Source organism: Bos grunniens, chromosome 20 (assembly GCF_055505025.1).
Source record: "Bos grunniens cultivar Pamir isolate PY7600 chromosome 20, Bosgru_T2T1.0, whole genome shotgun sequence".
NCBI classification, from domain to species: Eukaryota; Metazoa; Chordata; class Mammalia; order Artiodactyla; family Bovidae; genus Bos; species Bos grunniens.
Genome location: NC_141184.1, coordinates 73,665,544 through 73,681,975, shown reverse-complemented (window position 1 = coordinate 73,681,975; position 16,432 = coordinate 73,665,544). Strand labels below are relative to the sequence as shown.

The following is a 16,432-nucleotide window of genomic DNA, read 5'->3' as shown; positions in this document are numbered from 1 at the left end:
CATGCACGCACGCCCTCCCGGTCAATGGGGGGTCCTGGAAGCCCCTCGGGCCCCCGGGCCCGGCCAGGCGCTTGCTGGTCTGGTGTTGGCGGTGTTCGGGGGGTGGGGGGGGGGGCGGGCTGGCGTCAGCAGGCTGGAGTCCGGTCGCGGGTCGTGCGGCTCAAGTACAGCATGCCCCGCGACGAGAGGTGCGGCCCGTTGGCCCGACCTGCAGGGCAGAGCGAAAGGGAGGCGAAGCGCAAGGCTCTTAGGGCGCCCCGAGCCAACCGCCACCGTCTCAGGCCGTATCAGCCTGAAGGCGCCGGATCTCGTCTGATCTCGGAAGCTAAGCAGGGTCGGGCCTGGTTAGTATCTTGGATGGGAGACCACCTGGGAATCCCGGGTGCTCGAGGCTTTTTGCCTACCAGAAGAGGTCCTTTAGCCCCCGCCGCGCGTCCCGATTCTTGGATCCCCCCCGCAGCCCCAGCCCCTCCCGGGCCGCGGGGAGCGGGTGGCCGGGGCCCCGACTCCCGCTGCAGACCTGGGTTGCCTCCGCGCGGCCCGCGAGCCCCTCCGCATTCGCATTCGGCTTCCAGGACACCCGACGACCGGCAGTCCCGTCTCCACCTGGGGCTCCTTTGGCTTGCCTCAGGCAATCCCGGGGCTTGCACCGACTCCAGCCAGAGCCCCGGCCCCCGCCCCACCCCCTGCCTCGAGGCGATCGCGCATGCGCATGTGCGCGCGCACGCACAGATAGATGTGCCCAAACGGGGCATCTATCTTGTTCACTTATACCGTGGGTGGATCTATGCCTGGGAGTCGGACTGCTGGACCATAGGCTACTTCCACTTTTAGTTCCTTCGGGAACCTCCATATTCTTTTCCATACCGGCTCTACCCACGCCCATTCCTACTCACCGTGGAGGAGAGTTCCCTTTGCTCCACATCTTCTCCAGCATCGGTTATTGACAGACATCGCAGTGAGGCCCAGTCGGACTCATGTGAAGTGGTCCCTCCTTGGAGTTTGGAGTTGAGCCTCTCCAATCATTAGTGACGTGGAGCAAGATGACCTTTTGGAAATGCAGATGCAATGCTGTCACCTCCCTGCTCCAACGGCTCTCGTATTTTCCCAGCATATTGAAGATACGACCACTTCCCTTCAGGCTTGCTCCTCACGTTCTTCTCTGATGTCTTTTGCCTGGAATGCCCTCTGCACTCTTTGGCTTCCATGCCATAGGGCATTTTTCGTTTCTGGAATGTCCTAAGTGTCCCTGGTCACATAGCCTTCCAAGATGCTATTTTCCCTGCCTGAAATTCTTCCTGCATCTCAACCCTGGTTTACCTAGGTTCAACCTATGGACCTCAACGAAATGGTGCCTCTGGAAAGCCTTCCCTGACACCCAGGTTTTGTGGTGAGGGAAGAGGCCCCTCTATAGGTTCTCAAAGGATCTGCCTGTGATGTATCATTAGAGTCGTCTCAGTGAAAGCAGGAACTCTGTGTCTTCTTCTCTCCGCCTTCTATTCCCTGAAACTTATTACATGCCTCCTAGCTCATCGTAGGTGCTCAGTATTTACTTAGTGTGTGAAAGACAGAAAAGCTCTTGGAAGCCTCAAGGGGTCACTTGGCTCGGCACTTTTGATCTCTTTGTATATTTGGCGATTCAATTCTTTCCTTTCCTGGGTTGATGGGTACACTATATTCGAGGCACAATCTAAGGCATGAAGACATATCCATACATAGAGGGTCTTGCTTTCAAGGAACTCGTACAGCAGATTTCTACAAGTTAGGGCTTTTCAAATGCTCTAGAAGCATGTGAACGTTCAGTAGGCTCCATTTTCATTTCAAAGAAAGATCGTTTGACTTCCATAGCAAAGGTGGAGACCTTCCAACGTTGAGTCCAATACTTATACCTTGACCATTTCAGGCAAGTCTTGTGGTTCCTTCTGGAGGTGTGTGGCTCTTGCAGAAATGTGAAGATCTTCCATCGTCCTCAGACTTTGGTGTCATTTGCAATCATCCAGAAAGCTTCCAGGTCTAGGTTCCAGACCACCAGCACACACAGTCAGTAGCCAACGGAGTGGATTCCAGGAATACGCCTTGTTCACCGGCATTACCGTTGATATTGTTGCTGCACACTCAATGCAGTGGGCAGGGCCTGGATTGTCCACTGGGTCTCATGTGGAGTGGAAAGAAGGGCTCCCCCCCTCCCCCCCCCACACACACACCACCCACCCCCACTGTTGACAGCCTTGTGACGAGAAACGGTCCCCGAAACAAGAATCAGACAAACCAGAGAAGCCCAGATGATAGTCCTTGAGATGAAGGAACTAAGCAGCTGGTTGCGATGGCACCAAGGGGAAAGGTTGCTCTTTGTGTCTGCCCCTCTACTCCTTTCTTCCTGGACGCCTTAGGGTTTTGTCATGGAGATTTGAAATAAAGTGCACAAAAGTCATATGTGTTGAATCAAGATTTTGCATTTAACCATCTCTCAAAAAGGAAGAGAGCTTCACCTGCACATGTTTCTTTCAAAACCGTCAATTGCTTTTCAATTCTGGGGTTTCTCTCTTGCCTTGTTCAGTTAGCCTTAACAGTAAAAATCCACGAAAACTACATAAAGATTCAAAGATACCAACAAAGGACAGCTTCTGTTTTTGAAATCATCTTTCCATTTAGTAGAACACGAGCTCTATTCTTTGTATTTTGCCTAGGGAATTAGCAATGTCCTGGTTCAGATGGCAAGGCATCCGCGCGCAGGAGACTGGGGTTTGATCCCTGGGTCGGGAAGATCCCGCCGGAGAAGGAAATGGCAACCCACTCCCAGTATCCTCGCCTGGGAAATGCCACGGACAGAGGAGCCTGATGGGCCGCAGTCCATGGGTTGTATTAAAGTTGGGCTCAACCCAGCAACTACGAACACAAGTATTTCCAAAGACCACACTCAAGTGTGTGTGTGTGTGTGTGTGTGTGTGTATCTCCTCTTGCCGTCTTGGAGTCTGTCTCGGAATCTTCATGTATTTCTGCCTCTGTATCTCCTGACAGCCAGCCGCCGGCCCGTTCGTCTGGCCCCGGCCTCTCCCAGGCGCTCTGGCTCTGGCTGAGGAGCTTGCGCAGGCCAGCTGTCTCCCTTGGCGTGGGTGCGTGCGAGTGTCTGTGTGTCTGTCTGTGTGCCTGCCTGTGGCTCGTCTGCTCTCTCAGGAAGGTCGAGGGCTTGGCGTGGGGGCAAAGGGGGGGCCTCGGTAGTGCGAAGGGGAGGGGCTGAGGCGCTCCAGTCGACCGCGCCTCCCTGGCTTCTGGTGGGTTTGGGCACCGGACAGGTGCCGGGCAAGTTGGGCGCTCAAGTTTCGCTGCGTCTAGGCCCGCAGGAGGTTCAGAGGCCCCTGGGCCGCGGGGGTTGGGAGGCGGCGGGCGCCGAAGACCGACACCTCCGGGGCCGCGCGGGCCTGAGCAGCGAATGGGATCGGGGGGAGGCCCAGCTCAGCGAGCGCGGCCGGGTCTGGAGTGGCCGCGGGTGGGAGGGCGCCGAGACCTCCGCACCCCTCAGCCCAGCCCCCAGGCCCTGCGCGCACGCACGCACGCACGCCCTCCCGGTCAATGGGGGGTCCTGGAAGCCCCTCGGGCCCCCGGGCCCGGCCAGGTGCTTGCTGGTCTGGTGTTGGCGGTGTTCGGGGGGTGGGGGCGGGGGGGGCGGGCCGGCGTCAGCAGGCTGGAGTCGGGTCGCGGGTCGTGCGGCTCAAGTACAGCATGCCCCGCGACGAGAGGTGCGGCCCGTTGGCCCGACCTGCAGGGCAGAGCGAAAGGGAGGCGAAGCGCAAGGCTCTTAGGGCGCCCCGAGCCAACCGCCACCGTCTCAGGCCGTATCAGCCTGAAGGCGCCGGATCTCGTCTGATCTCGGAAGCTAAGCAGGGTCGGGCCTGGTTAGTATCTTGGATGGGAGACCACCTGGGAATCCCGGGTGCTCGAGGCTTTTTGCCTACCAGAAGAGGTCCTTTAGCCCCCGCCGCGCGTCCCGATTCTTGGATCCCCCCCGCAGCCCCAGCCCCTCCCGGGCCGCGGGGAGCGGGTGGCCGGGGCCCCGACTCCCGCTGCAGACCTGGGTTGCCTCCGCGCGGCCCGCGAGCCCCTCCGCATTCGCATTCGGCTTCCAGGACACCCGACGACCGGCAGTCCCGTCTCCACCTGGGGCTCCTTTGGCTTGCCTCAGGCAATCCCGGGGCTTGCACCGACTCCAGCCAGAGCCCCGGCCCCCGCCCCACCCCCTGCCTCGAGGCCATCGCGCATGCGCATGTGCGCGCGCACGCACAGATAGATGTGCCCAAACGGGGCATCTAACTTGTTCACTTATACCGTGGGTGGATCTATGCCTGGGAGTCGGACTGCTGGACCATAGGCTACTTCCACTTTTAGTTCCTTCGGGAACCTCCATATTCTTTTCCATACCGGCTCTACCCACGCCCATTCCTACTCACCGTGGAGGAGAGTTCCCTTTGCTCCACATCTTCTCCAGCATCGGTTATTGACAGACATCGCAGTGAGGCCCAGTCGGACTCATGTGAAGTGGTCCCTCCTTGGAGTTTGGAGTTGAGCCTCTCCAATCATTAGTGACGTGGAGCAAGATGACCTTTTGGAAATGCAGATGCAATGCTGTCACCTCCCTGCTCCAACGGCTCTCGTATTTTCCCAGCATATTGAAGATACGACCACTTCCCTTCAGGCTTGCTCCTCACGTTCTTCTCTGATGTCTTTTGCCTGGAATGCCCTCTGCACTCTTTGGCTTCCATGCCATAGGGCATTTTTCGTTTCTGGAATGTCCTAAGTGTCCCTGGTCACATAGCCTTCCAAGATGCTATTTTCCCTGCCTGAAATTCTTCCTGCATCTCAACCCTGGTTTACCTAGGTTCAACCTATGGACCTCAACGAAATGGTGCCTCTGGAAAGCCTTCCCTGACACCCAGGTTTTGTGGTGAGGGAAGAGGCCCCTCTATAGGTTCTCAAAGGATCTGCCTGTGATGTATCATTAGAGTCGTCTCAGTGAAAGCAGGAACTCTGTGTCTTCTTCTCTCCGCCTTCTATTCCCTGAAACTTATTACATGCCTCCTAGCTCATCGTAGGTGCTCAGTATTTACTTAGTGTGTGAAAGACAGAAAAGCTCTTGGAAGCCTCAAGGGGTCACTTGGCTCGGCACTTTTGATCTCTTTGTATATTTGGCGATTCAATTCTTTCCTTTCCTGGGTTGATGGGTACACTATATTCGAGGCACAATCTAAGGCATGAAGACATATCCATACATAGAGGGTCTTGCTTTCAAGGAACTCGTACAGCAGATTTCTACAAGTTAGGGCTTTTCAAATGCTCTAGAAGCATGTGAACGTTCAGTAGGCTCCATTTTCATTTCAAAGAAAGATCGTTTGACTTCCATAGCAAAGGTGGAGACCTTCCAACGTTGAGTCCAATACTTATACCTTGACCATTTCAGGCAAGTCTTGTGGTTCCTTCTGGAGGTGTGTGGCTCTTGCAGAAATGTGAAGATCTTCCATCGTCCTCAGACTTTGGTGTCATTTGCAATCATCCAGAAAGCTTCCAGGTCTAGGTTCCAGACCACCAGCACACACAGTCAGTAGCCAACGGAGTGGATTCCAGGAATACGCCTTGTTCACCGGCATTACCGTTGATATTGTTGCTGCACACTCAATGCAGTGGGCAGGGCCTGGATTGTCCACTGGGTCTCATGTGGAGTGGAAAGAAGGGCTCCCCCCCTCCCCCCCCCCCACACACACCACCCACCCCCACTGTTGACAGCCTTGTGACGAGAAACGGTCCCCGAAACAAGAATCAGACAAACCAGAGAAGCCCAGATGATAGTCCTTGAGATGAAGGAACTAAGCAGCTGGTTGCGATGGCACCAAGGGGAAAGGTTGCTCTTTGTGTCTGCCCCTCTACTCCTTTCTTCCTGGACGCCTTAGGGTTTTGTCATGGAGATTTGAAATAAAGTGCACAAAAGTCATATGTGTTGAATCAAGATTTTGCATTTAACCATCTCTCAAAAAGGAAGAGAGCTTCACCTGCACATGTTTCTTTCAAAACCGTCAATTGCTTTTCAATTCTGGGGTTTCTCTCTTGCCTTGTTCAGTTAGCCTTAACAGTAAAAATCCACGAAAACTACATAAAGATTCAAAGATACCAACAAAGGACAGCTTCTGTTTTTGAAATCATCTTTCCATTTAGTAGAACACGAGCTCTATTCTTTGTATTTTGCCTAGGGAATTAGCAATGTCCTGGTTCAGATGGCAAGGCATCCGCGCGCAGGAGACTGGGGTTTGATCCCTGGGTCGGGAAGATCCCGCCGGAGAAGGAAATGGCAACCCACTCCCAGTATCCTCGCCTGGGAAATGCCACGGACAGAGGAGCCTGATGGGCCGCAGTCCATGGGTTGTATTAAAGTTGGGCTCAACCCAGCAACTACGAACACAAGTATTTCCAAAGACCACACTCAAGTGTGTGTGTGTGTGTGTGTGTGTATCTCCTCTTGCCGTCTTGGAGTCTGTCTCGGAATCTTCATGTATTTCTGCCTCTGTATCTCCTGACAGCCAGCCGCCGGCCCGTTCGTCTGGCCCCGGCCTCTCCCAGGCGCTCTGGCTCTGGCTGAGGAGCTTGCGCAGGCCAGCTGTCTCCCTTGGCGTGGGTGCGTGCGAGTGTCTGTGTGTCTTTCTGTGTGCCTGCCTGTGGCTCGTCTGCTCTCTCAGGAAGGTCGAGGGCTTGGCGTGGGGGCAAAGGGGGGGCCTCGGTAGTGCGAAGGGGAGGGGCTGAGGCGCTCCAGTCGACCGCGCCTCCCTGGCTTCTGGTGGGTTTGGGCACCGGACAGGTGCCGGGCAAGTTGGGCGCTCAAGTTTCGCTGCGTCTAGGCCCGCAGGAGGTTCAGAGGCCCCTGGGCCGCGGGGGTTGGGAGGCGGCGGGCGCCGAAGACCGACACCTCCGGGGCCGCGCGGGCCTGAGCAGCGAATGGGATCGGGGGGAGGCCCAGCTCAGCGAGCGCGGCCGGGTCTGGAGTGGCCGCGGGTGGGAGGGCGCCGAGACCTCCGCACCCCTCAGCCCAGCCCCCAGGCCCTGCGCGCACGCACGCACGCACGCCCTCCCGGTCAATGGGGGGTCCTGGAAGCCCCTCGGGCCCCCGGGCCCGGCCAGGTGCTTGCTGGTCTGGTGTTGGCGGTGTTCGGGGGGTGGGGGCGGGGGGGGCGGGCCGGCGTCAGCAGGCTGGAGTCGGGTCGCGGGTCGTGCGGCTCAAGTACAGCATGCCCCGCGACGAGAGGTGCGGCCCGTTGGCCCGACCTGCAGGGCAGAGCGAAAGGGAGGCGAAGCGCAAGGCTCTTAGGGCGCCCCGACCCAACCGCCACCGTCTCAGGCCGTATCAGCCTGAAGGCGCCGGATCTCGTCTGATCTCGGAAGCTAAGCAGGGTCGGGCCTGGTTAGTATCTTGGATGGGAGACCACCTGGGAATCCCGGGTGCTCGAGGCTTTTTGCCTACCAGAAGAGGTCCTTTAGCCCCCGCCGCGCGTCCCGATTCTTGGATCCCCCCCGCAGCCCCAGCCCCTCCCGGGCCGCGGGGAGCGGGTGGCCGGGGCCCCGACTCCCGCTGCAGACCTGGGTTGCCTCCGCGCGGCCCGCGAGCCCCTCCGCATTCGCATTCGGCTTCCAGGACACCCGACGACCGGCAGTCCCGTCTCCACCTGGGGCTCCTTTGGCTTGCCTCAGGCAATCCCGGGGCTTGCACCGACTCCAGCCAGAGCCCCGGCCCCCGCCCCACCCCCTGCCTCGAGGCCATCGCGCATGCGCATGTGCGCGCGCACGCACAGATAGATGTGCCCAAACGGGGCATCTAACTTGTTCACTTATACCGTGGGTGGATCTATGCCTGGGAGTCGGACTGCTGGACCATAGGCTACTTCCACTTTTAGTTCCTTCGGGAACCTCCATATTCTTTTCCATACCGGCTCTACCCACGCCCATTCCTACTCACCGTGGAGGAGAGTTCCCTTTGCTCCACATCTTCTCCAGCATCGGTTATTGACAGACATCGCAGTGAGGCCCAGTCGGACTCATGTGAAGTGGTCCCTCCTTGGAGTTTGGAGTTGAGCCTCTCCAATCATTAGTGACGTGGAGCAAGATGACCTTTTGGAAATGCAGATGCAATGCTGTCACCTCCCTGCTCCAACGGCTCTCGTATTTTCCCAGCATATTGAAGATACGACCACTTCCCTTCAGGCTTGCTCCTCACGTTCTTCTCTGATGTCTTTTGCCTGGAATGCCCTCTGCACTCTTTGGCTTCCATGCCATAGGGCATTTTTCGTTTCTGGAATGTCCTAAGTGTCCCTGGTCACATAGCCTTCCAAGATGCTATTTTCCCTGCCTGAAATTCTTCCTGCATCTCAACCCTGGTTTACCTAGGTTCAACCTATGGACCTCAACGAAATGGTGCCTCTGGAAAGCCTTCCCTGACACCCAGGTTTTGTGGTGAGGGAAGAGGCCCCTCTATAGGTTCTCAAAGGATCTGCCTGTGATGTATCATTAGAGTCGTCTCAGTGAAAGCAGGAACTCTGTGTCTTCTTCTCTCCGCCTTCTATTCCCTGAAACTTATTACATGCCTCCTAGCTCATCGTAGGTGCTCAGTATTTACTTAGTGTGTGAAAGACAGAAAAGCTCTTGGAAGCCTCAAGGGGTCACTTGGCTCGGCACTTTTGATCTCTTTGTATATTTGGCGATTCAATTCTTTCCTTTCCTGGGTTGATGGGTACACTATATTCGAGGCACAATCTAAGGCATGAAGACATATCCATACATAGAGGGTCTTGCTTTCAAGGAACTCGTACAGCAGATTTCTACAAGTTAGGGCTTTTCAAATGCTCTAGAAGCATGTGAACGTTCAGTAGGCTCCATTTTCATTTCAAAGAAAGATCGTTTGACTTCCATAGCAAAGGTGGAGACCTTCCAACGTTGAGTCCAATACTTATACCTTGACCATTTCAGGCAAGTCTTGTGGTTCCTTCTGGAGGTGTGTGGCTCTTGCAGAAATGTGAAGATCTTCCATCGTCCTCAGACTTTGGTGTCATTTGCAATCATCCAGAAAGCTTCCAGGTCTAGGTTCCAGACCACCAGCACACACAGTCAGTAGCCAACGGAGTGGATTCCAGGAATACGCCTTGTTCACCGGCATTACCGTTGATATTGTTGCTGCACACTCAATGCAGTGGGCAGGGCCTGGATTGTCCACTGGGTCTCATGTGGAGTGGAAAGAAGGGCTCCCCCCCTCCCCCCCCCACACACACACCACCCACCCCCACTGTTGACAGCCTTGTGACGAGAAACGGTCCCCGAAACAAGAATCAGACAAACCAGAGAAGCCCAGATGATAGTCCTTGAGATGAAGGAACTAAGCAGCTGGTTGCGATGGCACCAAGGGGAAAGGTTGCTCTTTGTGTCTGCCCCTCTACTCCTTTCTTCCTGGACGCCTTAGGGTTTTGTCATGGAGATTTGAAATAAAGTGCACAAAAGTCATATGTGTTGAATCAAGATTTTGCATTTAACCATCTCTCAAAAAGGAAGAGAGCTTCACCTGCACATGTTTCTTTCAAAACCGTCAATTGCTTTTCAATTCTGGGGTTTCTCTCTTGCCTTGTTCAGTTAGCCTTAACAGTAAAAATCCACGAAAACTACATAAAGATTCAAAGATACCAACAAAGGACAGCTTCTGTTTTTGAAATCATCTTTCCATTTAGTAGAACACGAGCTCTATTCTTTGTATTTTGCCTAGGGAATTAGCAATGTCCTGGTTCAGATGGCAAGGCATCCGCGCGCAGGAGACTGGGGTTTGATCCCTGGGTCGGGAAGATCCCGCCGGAGAAGGAAATGGCAACCCACTCCCAGTATCCTCGCCTGGGAAATGCCACGGACAGAGGAGCCTGATGGGCCGCAGTCCATGGGTTGTATTAAAGTTGGGCTCAACCCAGCAACTACGAACACAAGTATTTCCAAAGACCACACTCAAGTGTGTGTGTGTGTGTGTGTGTGTATCTCCTCTTGCCGTCTTGGAGTCTGTCTCGGAATCTTCATGTATTTCTGCCTCTGTATCTCCTGACAGCCAGCCGCCGGCCCGTTCGTCTGGCCCCGGCCTCTCCCAGGCGCTCTGGCTCTGGCTGAGGAGCTTGCGCAGGCCAGCTGTCTCCCTTGGCGTGGGTGCGTGCGAGTGTCTGTGTGTCTGTCTGTGTGCCTGCCTGTGGCTCGTCTGCTCTCTCAGGAAGGTCGAGGGCTTGGCGTGGGGGCAAAGGGGGGGCCTCGGTAGTGCGAAGGGGAGGGGCTGAGGCGCTCCAGTCGACCGCGCCTCCCTGGCTTCTGGTGGGTTTGGGCACCGGACAGGTGCCGGGCAAGTTGGGCGCTCAAGTTTCGCTGCGTCTAGGCCCGCAGGAGGTTCAGAGGCCCCTGGGCCGCGGGGGTTGGGAGGCGGCGGGCGCCGAAGACCGACACCTCCGGGGCCGCGCGGGCCTGAGCAGCGAATGGGATCGGGGGGAGGCCCAGCTCAGCGAGCGCGGCCGGGTCTGGAGTGGCCGCGGGTGGGAGGGCGCCGAGACCTCCGCACCCCTCAGCCCAGCCCCCAGGCCCTGCGCGCACGCACGCACGCACGCCCTCCCGGTCAATGGGGGGTCCTGGAAGCCCCTCGGGCCCCCGGGCCCGGCCAGGTGCTTGCTGGTCTGGTGTTGGCGGTGTTCGGGGGGTGGGGGCGGGGGGGGCGGGCCGGCGTCAGCAGGCTGGAGTCGGGTCGCGGGTCGTGCGGCTCAAGTACAGCATGCCCCGCGACGAGAGGTGCGGCCCGTTGGCCCGACCTGCAGGGCAGAGCGAAAGGGAGGCGAAGCGCAAGGCTCTTAGGGCGCCCCGAGCCAACCGCCACCGTCTCAGGCCGTATCAGCCTGAAGGCGCCGGATCTCGTCTGATCTCGGAAGCTAAGCAGGGTCGGGCCTGGTTAGTATCTTGGATGGGAGACCACCTGGGAATCCCGGGTGCTCGAGGCTTTTTGCCTACCAGAAGAGGTCCTTTAGCCCCCGCCGCGCGTCCCGATTCTTGGATCCCCCCCGCAGCCCCAGCCCCTCCCGGGCCGCGGGGAGCGGGTGGCCGGGGCCCCGACTCCCGCTGCAGACCTGGGTTGCCTCCGCGCGGCCCGCGAGCCCCTCCGCATTCGCATTCGGCTTCCAGGACACCCGACGACCGGCAGTCCCGTCTCCACCTGGGGCTCCTTTGGCTTGCCTCAGGCAATCCCGGGGCTTGCACCGACTCCAGCCAGAGCCCCGGCCCCCGCCCCACCCCCTGCCTCGAGGCCATCGCGCATGCGCATGTGCGCGCGCACGCACAGATAGATGTGCCCAAACGGGGCATCTAACTTGTTCACTTATACCGTGGGTGGATCTATGCCTGGGAGTCGGACTGCTGGACCATAGGCTACTTCCACTTTTAGTTCCTTCGGGAACCTCCATATTCTTTTCCATACCGGCTCTACCCACGCCCATTCCTACTCACCGTGGAGGAGAGTTCCCTTTGCTCCACATCTTCTCCAGCATCGGTTATTGACAGACATCGCAGTGAGGCCCAGTCGGACTCATGTGAAGTGGTCCCTCCTTGGAGTTTGGAGTTGAGCCTCTCCAATCATTAGTGACGTGGAGCAAGATGACCTTTTGGAAATGCAGATGCAATGCTGTCACCTCCCTGCTCCAACGGCTCTCGTATTTTCCCAGCATATTGAAGATACGACCACTTCCCTTCAGGCTTGCTCCTCACGTTCTTCTCTGATGTCTTTTGCCTGGAATGCCCTCTGCACTCTTTGGCTTCCATGCCATAGGGCATTTTTCGTTTCTGGAATGTCCTAAGTGTCCCTGGTCACATAGCCTTCCAAGATGCTATTTTCCCTGCCTGAAATTCTTCCTGCATCTCAACCCTGGTTTACCTAGGTTCAACCTATGGACCTCAACGAAATGGTGCCTCTGGAAAGCCTTCCCTGACACCCAGGTTTTGTGGTGAGGGAAGAGGCCCCTCTATAGGTTCTCAAAGGATCTGCCTGTGATGTATCATTAGAGTCGTCTCAGTGAAAGCAGGAACTCTGTGTCTTCTTCTCTCCGCCTTCTATTCCCTGAAACTTATTACATGCCTCCTAGCTCATCGTAGGTGCTCAGTATTTACTTAGTGTGTGAAAGACAGAAAAGCTCTTGGAAGCCTCAAGGGGTCACTTGGCTCGGCACTTTTGATCTCTTTGTATATTTGGCGATTCAATTCTTTCCTTTCCTGGGTTGATGGGTACACTATATTCGAGGCACAATCTAAGGCATGAAGACATATCCATACATAGAGGGTCTTGCTTTCAAGGAACTCGTACAGCAGATTTCTACAAGTTAGGGCTTTTCAAATGCTCTAGAAGCATGTGAACGTTCAGTAGGCTCCATTTTCATTTCAAAGAAAGATCGTTTGACTTCCATAGCAAAGGTGGAGACCTTCCAACGTTGAGTCCAATACTTATACCTTGACCATTTCAGGCAAGTCTTGTGGTTCCTTCTGGAGGTGTGTGGCTCTTGCAGAAATGTGAAGATCTTCCATCGTCCTCAGACTTTGGTGTCATTTGCAATCATCCAGAAAGCTTCCAGGTCTAGGTTCCAGACCACCAGCACACACAGTCAGTAGCCAACGGAGTGGATTCCAGGAATACGCATTGTTCACCGGCATTACCGTTGATATTGTTGCTGCACACTCAATGCAGTGGGCAGGGCCTGGATTGTCCACTGGGTCTCATGTGGAGTGGAAAGAAGGGCTCCCCCCCTCCCCCCCCACACACACACCACCCACCCCCACTGTTGACAGCCTTGTGACGAGAAACGGTCCCCGAAACAAGAATCAGACAAACCAGAGAAGCCCAGATGATAGTCCTTGAGATGAAGGAACTAAGCAGCTGGTTGCGATGGCACCAAGGGGAAAGGTTGCTCTTTGTGTCTGCCCCTCTACTCCTTTCTTCCTGGACGCCTTAGGGTTTTGTCATGGAGATTTGAAATAAAGTGCACAAAAGTCATATGTGTTGAATCAAGATTTTGCATTTAACCATCTCTCAAAAAGGAAGAGAGCTTCACCTGCACATGTTTCTTTCAAAACCGTCAATTGCTTTTCAATTCTGGGGTTTCTCTCTTGCCTTGTTCAGTTAGCCTTAACAGTAAAAATCCACGAAAACTACATAAAGATTCAAAGATACCAACAAAGGACAGCTTCTGTTTTTGAAATCATCTTTCCATTTAGTAGAACACGAGCTCTATTCTTTGTATTTTGCCTAGGGAATTAGCAATGTCCTGGTTCAGATGGCAAGGCATCCGCGCGCAGGAGACTGGGGTTTGATCCCTGGGTCGGGAAGATCCCGCCGGAGAAGGAAATGGCAACCCACTCCCAGTATCCTCGCCTGGGAAATGCCACGGACAGAGGAGCCTGATGGGCCGCAGTCCATGGGTTGTATTAAAGTTGGGCTCAACCCAGCAACTACGAACACAAGTATTTCCAAAGACCACACTCAAGTGTGTGTGTGTGTGTGTGTGTGTGTGTGTGTGTGTGTGTGTATCTCCTCTTGCCGTCTTGGAGTCTGTCTCGGAATCTTCATGTATTTCTGCCTCTGTATCTCCTGACAGCCAGCCGCCGGCCCGTTCGTCTGGCCCCGGCCTCTCCCAGGCGCTCTGGCTCTGGCTGAGGAGCTTGCGCAGGCCAGCTGTCTCCCTTGGCGTGGGTGCGTGCGAGTGTCTGTGTGTCTGTCTGTGTGCCTGCCTGTGGCTCGTCTGCTCTCTCAGGAAGGTCGAGGGCTTGGCGTGGGGGCAAAGGGGGGGCCTCGGTAGTGCGAAGGGGAGGGGCTGAGGCGCTCCGGTCGACCGCGCCTCCCTGGCTTCTGGTGGGTTTGGGCACCGGACAGGTGCCGGGCAAGTTGGGCGCTCAAGTTTCGCTGCGTCTAGGCCCGCAGGAGGTTCAGAGGCCCCTGGGTCGCGGGGGTTGGGAGGCGGCGGGCGCCGAAGACCGACACCTCCGGGGCCGCGCGGGCCTGAGCAGCGAATGGGATCGGGGGGAGGCCCGGCTCAGCGAGCGCGGCCGGGTCTGGAGTGGCCGCGGGTGGGAGGGCGCCGAGACCTCCGCACCCCTCAGCCCAGCCCCCAGGCCCTGCGCGCACGCATGCACGCACGCCCTCCCGGTCAATGGGGGGTCCTGGAAGCCCCTCGGGCCCCCGGGCCCGGCCCGGCGCTTGCTGGTCTGGTGTTGGCGGTGTTCGGGGGGTGGGGGGGGGGGGCCGGCTGGCGTCAGCAGGCTGGAGTACGGTCGCGGGTCGTGCGGCTCAAGTACAGCATGCCCCGCGACGAGAGGTGCGGCCCGTTGGCCCGACCTGCAGGGCAGAGCGAAAGGGAGGCGAAGCGCAAGGCTCTTAGGGCGCCCCGAGCCAACCGCCACCGTCTCAGGCCGTATCAGCCTGAAGGCGCCGGATCTCGTCTGATCTCGGAAGCTAAGCAGGGTCGGGCCTGGTTAGTATCTTGGATGGGAGACCACCTGGGAATCCCGGGTGCTCGAGGCTTTTTGCCTACCAGAAGAGGTCCTTTAGCCCCCGCCGCGCGTCCCGATTCTTGGATCCCCCCCGCAGCCCCAGCCCCTCCCGGGCCGCGGGGAGCGGGTGGCCGGGGCCCCGACTCCCGCTGCAGACCTGGGTTGCCTCCGCGCGGCCCGCGAGCCCCTCCGCATTCGCATTCGGCTTCCAGGACACCCGACGACCGGCAGTCCCGTCTCCACCTGGGGCTCCTTTGGCTTGCCTCAGGCAATCCCGGGGCTTGCACCGACTCCAGCCAGAGCCCCGGCCCCCGCCCCACCCCCTGCCTCGAGGCCATCGCGCATGCGCATGTGCGCGCGCACGCACAGATAGATGTGCCCAAACGGGGCATCTAACTTGTTCACTTATACCGTGGGTGGATCTATGCCTGGGAGTCGGACTGCTGGACCATAGGCTACTTCCACTTTTAGTTCCTTCGGGAACCTCCATATTCTTTTCCATACCGGCTCTACCCACGCCCATTCCTACTCACCGTGGAGGAGAGTTCCCTTTGCTCCACATCTTCTCCAGCATCGGTTATTGACAGACATCGCAGTGAGGCCCAGTCGGACTCATGTGAAGTGGTCCCTCCTTGGAGTTTGGAGTTGAGCCTCTCCAATCATTAGTGACGTGGAGCAAGATGACCTTTTGGAAATGCAGATGCAATGCTGTCACCTCCCTGCTCCAACGGCTCTCGTATTTTCCCAGCATATTGAAGATACGACCACTTCCCTTCAGGCTTGCTCCTCACGTTCTTCTCTGATGTCTTTTGCCTGGAATGCCCTCTGCACTCTTTGGCTTCCATCCCATAGGGCATTTTTCGTTTCTGGAATGTCCTAAGTGTCCCTGGTCACATAGCCTTCCAAGATGCTATTTTCCCTGCCTGAAATTCTTCCTGCATCTCAACCCTGGTTTACCTAGGTTCAACCTATGGACCTCAACGAAATGGTGCCTCTGGAAAGCCTTCCCTGACACCCAGGTTTTGTGGTGAGGGAAGAGGCCCCTCTATAGGTTCTCAAAGGATCTGCCTGTGATGTATCATTAGAGTCGTCTCAGTGAAAGCAGGAACTCTGTGTCTTCTTCTCTCCGCCTTCTATTCCCTGAAACTTATTACATGCCTCCTAGCTCATCGTAGGTGCTCAGTATTTACTTAGTGTGTGAAAGACAGAAAAGCTCTTGGAAGCCTCAAGGGGTCACTTGGCTCGGCACTTTTGATCTCTTTGTATATTTGGCGATTCAATTCTTTCCTTTCCTGGGTTGATGGGTACACTATATTCGAGGCACAATCTAAGGCATGAAGACATATCCATACATAGAGGGTCTTGCTTTCAAGGAACTCGTACAGCAGATTTCTACAAGTTAGGGCTTTTCAAATGCTCTAGAAGCATGTGAACGTTCAGTAGGCTCCATTTTCATTTCAAAGAAAGATCGTTTGACTTCCATAGCAAAGGTGGAGACCTTCCAACGTTGAGTCCAATACTTATACCTTGACCATTTCAGGCAAGTCTTGTGGTTCCTTCTGGAGGTGTGTGGCTCTTGCAGAAATGTGAAGATCTTCCATCGTCCTCAGACTTTGGTGTCATTTGCAATCATCCAGAAAGCTTCCAGGTCTAGGTTCCAGACCACCAGCACACACAGTCAGTAGCCAACGGAGTGGATTCCAGGAATACGCCTTGTTCACCGGCATTACCGTTGATATTGTTGCTGCACACTCAATGCAGTGGGCAGGGCCTGGATTGTCCACTGGGTCTCATGTGGAGTGGAAAGAAGGGCTCCCCCCCTCCCCCCCCCACACACACACCACCCACCCCCACTGTTGACAGCCTTGTG

At 56.4% G+C, this 16,432-nt stretch overlaps 5 pseudogenes; all 5 read left to right on the top strand.

Moving 5' to 3' along the window:
* Positions 1–274: 274 nt before the first annotated feature.
* Positions 275–394, top strand: LOC147350838 (5S ribosomal RNA; annotated as a pseudogene).
* A 3,429-nt stretch (positions 395–3,823) lies between these two features.
* Positions 3,824–3,943, top strand: LOC147350837 (5S ribosomal RNA; annotated as a pseudogene).
* A 3,425-nt stretch (positions 3,944–7,368) lies between these two features.
* Positions 7,369–7,488, top strand: LOC147350836 (5S ribosomal RNA; annotated as a pseudogene).
* Positions 7,489–10,913: 3,425 nt separating this feature from the next.
* LOC147350835 (5S ribosomal RNA) lies at positions 10,914–11,033 on the top strand (annotated as a pseudogene).
* Positions 11,034–14,473: 3,440 nt separating this feature from the next.
* Positions 14,474–14,593, top strand: LOC147350834 (5S ribosomal RNA; annotated as a pseudogene).
* The last annotated feature ends 1,839 nt before the right edge of the window (positions 14,594–16,432 follow it).